This window comes from Bombus vosnesenskii, unplaced genomic scaffold (assembly GCF_011952255.1).
Source record: "Bombus vosnesenskii isolate JDL3184/JDL3185 unplaced genomic scaffold, Bvos_JDL3184-5_v1.1 scf7180000016150, whole genome shotgun sequence".
Taxonomy (NCBI): Eukaryota; Metazoa; Arthropoda; class Insecta; order Hymenoptera; family Apidae; genus Bombus; species Bombus vosnesenskii.
In genome coordinates, this window is record NW_022884288.1 from 39,241 (window position 1) to 44,474 (window position 5,234).

General features: G+C 32.6%; 1 long non-coding RNA gene across 2 annotated transcripts; it reads right to left on the reverse strand.

Annotated features, from left to right (window-relative positions):
• Positions 1-238: 238 nt before the first annotated feature.
• On the reverse strand, positions 239-2,999 carry LOC117241569. Of its 2 annotated transcripts, none has more exons than XR_004495063.1 (4): positions 2,158-2,999; positions 1,757-2,052; positions 1,470-1,674; positions 239-1,352 (listed from the first exon to the last, which is right to left on the reverse strand). It is a non-coding gene; the product is annotated as an uncharacterized LOC117241569 (long non-coding RNA). The 2 variants fall into 2 exon arrangements; XR_004495062.1 differs by having other exon boundaries at positions 239-1,374.
• Positions 3,000-5,234: the final 2,235 nt, after the last annotated feature.

The window sequence follows — 5,234 nt, forward strand, 5'->3', positions numbered from 1 at the left end:
TGCAACCTAGAGCCTAATATAGCCATAACGAAACAATCGCAAGTATCCAAACCGATAGCAATCGTAGCAATTTGAAGCAAGGTGAGTAACTGATGAGATGACTTTGCATTTGTCTCACCACAGAGACAGACGTTCAAGAATTCATTGTGAAAAGACGAGTACAAACAAGATGTCTTTCCGTTAAGCGAATGTTACAGTTTGTTTGCAAAAGTCAGTTTTTAGATTATAGAATCGTAGATAGAATTTAGAGGATAGAAACTTTTAGTAGTCACTTTTAGTTTAGTAAAGTCTTATCGACAATAAGCAGACTACGTTATGATACAACGATTCCAACTGAAGATTTCTATCGACATCACGAATTCGATGGCTTCCAAATTTTCTTCTCTGCAATCTCAGACGCTCAACTCGAAAGAATCTTTTAGATCCCCCGACAAACACTCGACTCAGGTTATCTATTATCGTAATCTTCCTACGGGATTTTTTTTAACTGCGTTGCGTTAACGAATAACGGGATAACATCACGTTTCTCTCAACGCCTTTCAACGTTCTACAACTTTTATTCTTTGCAAATCCCTGTCTCTATATGATAAACGCTGGTTATCCGCGGAAGGAGCGAGGACAACGAAGTGTTACTCGATGATCAAAGACAGGAAGATCCTGGTACGCGATAACGTTACTAATTTCCAATTACGATATGTGTGATTACGTAACACCTGCTGTCTGCATAATGCGTTATCGATCCGCGCATTGATCGCATAAATATAAATCGAAGGGAATGGAATCGCTCGAAACTCATGCAACTATCCGCAGGTGTTTAAAATCGTGTTTCTACACCGCCAACGTAACGTCACGCCAGTCGAATCGAAAAATTATTACTAGACAGAGAAGGTGAACAAAAAACGAGGTAAATAGGCTACCGATTGAATAATATCATAACGATCGTATCTCTGGTTTTTGCTTGTCTTTTATATTTGTTTCAAATGTATAAAATATAATCGTATCGATATCGTCCACGATTAAAGCCATCCATGCGCCATCGACGAGGAACGAACGATTATATTTTATCATTTACGCGAATCCTTCTCTTCTCTTCTTTCTCTATTTACGCCCCTCGCCTTGCTTCGTACCGCCGATGATTCACAATTCGATGCACCTGAACAGCTGGAACGTCGCAGATTTTTCCGTACGATAACAAACGTGTTTTTGATGGCCTGCTTTAAACCGTGACGATCGCCATGACGTGCATCAATTGTCGAATGATGTAGTGCGACGATACTCCTACGCAACTTTTTTTTACGCTGTTTTTTCCTCTATTTTTTCTTCCTGTGTGTTATCACATGATCATGGGATACCTGTATAGAAGATGCAAAGAGTCTGTGAAGAATTTACAGATATTTAAGATTATCATAATGATTAAGCAAAAGCTAAGACGCAAAATATTGCTCAAGATGTAATTATGTAATATTTACTCAATTTCTAGAAGACTGTTTATATCTTGTTGTTATTCTTGATATGGAGATAAATATAGTATACTTTATTAAGACTTAGATAAAAGACTTTTTTCTCGTTTCTCTTCTCTTACTTAATCACTAAGAGTTATATAACGTTTATTCGATAATTCTGCTTCTCCTGACCTTTCCACAAATGGTTGTTTATATCTCGACATTCTTGGTACTTTTAATCAAATTTTAATAACAGTACTTTGCTCGTCAGAAGTAAATAAAAAAGCTCTAAGTAGAAGCAAGGATTTACTTACCTTTCCTTTCTCGAATCTCAGTTAGCAATGTTGTTCCTCTTGAAAGATTTTCCAAGTTTCCAAGACAATTTCCACGCTGATAACATTGTATATATTTCAAGTATCGTGAACCACAGGAACTTGTTGAGGCAATATTGAAGAAAGCAAAGAGAATGAAGAAATTGTAGGAACTATGAGAGGCTACTCCTTCTTTCACAACTTATTTTCTCTTCGTTTGGGGGGGAAAACACAAATGAATGTAACGGTTGGTTTCATATACGTTTCAGCTATCTGCTACTATCGCATGGAGGAGGATCCTGAAAAGAAGGAAGCGAGGAAGAATCAACTTTTGAACGAAACAATACCATTTTACTTGACTAAATTCGACCAGATTATTGGCGAAAATGAAGGATATATCATACCTTCTATCGTAAGATAGTTTATCCAAATTTAATATTAAAATTTTTAGTCTTTGTGCAAACTGGGCCATGTTGTCCATAAAAAATTATTGAATCTTTGTTGCGACAAGATAGCTTTAATTGTTGAGAGCAGAGTGTATCTTTAAAATTCACTCCTGTTAGTTTATGTACAAATGAATTTGCCAAGATTTTCAGCTTTTAGATAATTATTCATGTATCTTCCTCATCAAGTTTGATAGAAATTATTACTATCGTAATCAAAGCAAAGATCAAGATATGTAAAATCATTTCTCTGGATATGACACTCTTGTTTAATGAGTGATAAATGATACCATTCGAAATATCATATTTATATAATATATAATGATACTTATAAGTGTAATCACTTAAGTACAGATATCTGAATTTTTCTCACTGTCACCGACATAGATACGTATTATCGTTCCTTAGATTACTTGACCAGTTTATTTCTTTCATCACTGTGTTATTATATAATAATAATAAATAGTCACATTAAATTAATTTAGTATGATTATGTTGTTTAATAATACGTGTTTCATTGCAAAATATTTAGCGATTGAAGGGCTCATAGGAAACATGAAAGTGAAAGAATACTAGAATCTAGAGTTTACGATTTCAATTTCTTTAACGAGATATTTATCATATTACACAATTCCTGTAAATGTATTTGTAATTATATCGCCGAAGAATTGTATTTAATTAAGCTATGAAGTTGTGGAATCGTGAGAAGGATTATTTTTATAGAACTGTCTAATTTCCATTCGACATTGATTCAGGATACACATTACTCTTTTTTACATAATACCAGTTTTGTCATTTTTAATTAACAAACACCTCCAAAGGTTCAAGTTTCTAAAATTATCTTCTTTCGAACGGTCAATATCCTTCCACCGGGTAGGACACACCCACAGATCAGTCACTTATTCATCTCGTACATACGCACCAGCGTAACTGCCTTCGTGATAAGTTGTTGGAATAAACGGTGAAATATAACTTACTATACTGTGTCATATTCATTTAATCACCTCTTATCTTAACCGAAACAGGAGAACGATTACTTCGCGGCGTCGATTCACCGAATCGTAGCGAGAATTTACGCCTCTCGCTACTGCGACTGCGTCCCTCCGCGAACGGTCGTAACACATTGATCGACAGAAGTACTAAACTCTAATAACATAAATTTATATATTTTCTACTTCCCAGCCACCAGTTTTATAGATTTTTCTATCTTCTGTACTACTTTTCTCCCTTTTATTTTTTCTTACATGAGCTTATTGTAAATTTAATATCATTTGTTCGCAATATTTGTTATTTGTCTTTCCTTCAATTTGAAATTTCGCGCTTCAATGTTGTGTGTTGTTCGACGTTTTATCGAACGATGTTTATCGAACTAGTTTATGAATACATACATAATCATTAAAGAATCTATAAACCTTGCTAGTTTGTTTTTACTAAGTTTTGTTACAGAGAACATGTTCTCATAAATGTTCAACTTTAATTTATGGAAATTTATTAACCTTAAACTATAAAATCATTCAATGAGTCTTTCCGGATGTATTTATGTAGTCATAATTTCACATATCAGCACAGCTCCACCAAGAGGATAAGAGTTACGTGGAAGCAACAGGGGGGAAGAAGAACATATATTGATCTAAAGGTTATTTTTGTCTCATTCAAGTTTCTGTTAACCGGCTTGGAAATTTCCTGTGCTTGTTTCGACTTTGAAGTCTTAAAAAAAAAAATTGTAAGTAAATAGTATATATATAGTATATATATCCCGAGTCAAAGTTTCTCTTTATAAATAATAAACCGTTTAAAAACTATATTTTGTATGTTTTTTCCTTATTCATAATTAAATAATAAATATGAAATACTTCTACAGAAAGCCGACATCCTTCAATTAACCGAACAGCAGATGATTTAAAAATAAGTAGTTGAAAGAAATAAATGTTATTACATGTTCATAATTGATCGATAAATTTAAGTATAAAATTAGAAAATGTTTCTTCTTTATTGATAACTAAATAATACAGATAAGATACAAGATACTTGTACGAAAAGTCGGCGCGTCGTTCAATTAACGGAACAGCAGAGGATTTGAAAATTAGTAGTTGAAAGAAATAAATGTTATCATATGTTTGTAATTGATCGATAAATTTAAGTATGCAATTAGAAAATGTTTCTTAAGTTTGGAAGAATATATAATCATGCTGAATGTTTTGTAGTTACGAAAGTTGTATACAAACATACATTGTACATACGACTAGTAATGGCACTAAATTACTGTTAGAGGGTCTTGGGTGTATAGAACCATATGGTTAAATTAATACTAGAGATAACGAATCGTGCGAATGTAATTAATATTTTGAAATGCGTTGTCTGCATTAATTGATAGTTTTCTTATAAACTTTTTTATAAACAATTTCATTGCTATAGAAAAAAAAAAAATAAATGCCGGTAATATGTCTATCCTACTTAAATAGAAAGTGCAATATTTTGTTATAATATTTGGCGCAAGTTTATATATTATTACATCCAAAAATAATATTCTTTTTATATCTAAGCTATATTAAAATATAAAGATACAAATAGCTATGCGAGTAGTTAGTAGTTGATGCTTTTTACTTAAATTGTCTTATACTTCATAATTTGTAATAATATAATTCTTGTCATCAATGATTCTTTGTTTTTACTTTGTATATATTATACTTCCAGGAAGATCCCGCTCTATAAATTGACTTACTTCCCAGTTACGGCATTGGCAGAACCAATCCGTTCTTCTTCAGCTATGCTAGTATTCCATTTGAAGATGAACGTATCAAAAGGGACGTCTGGCCAGAAATAAAGCCCTGTAAGCTTAAAATTTAAAGAAATTCTGTTTCTTAAATCTCATCTTTCCTAATTTAACTAAAGTAGCTAAATAAAGTAGAACACAATTATGCAGAGTATAACAGAGATTATTGTTTACTCTCCATTCCTCTATAAGATATGTGGGAGAACAATAGGTATTGTTAAGGAGACAATGCCCTTTGTTTGCTGATAAATTATCAATAAATTAA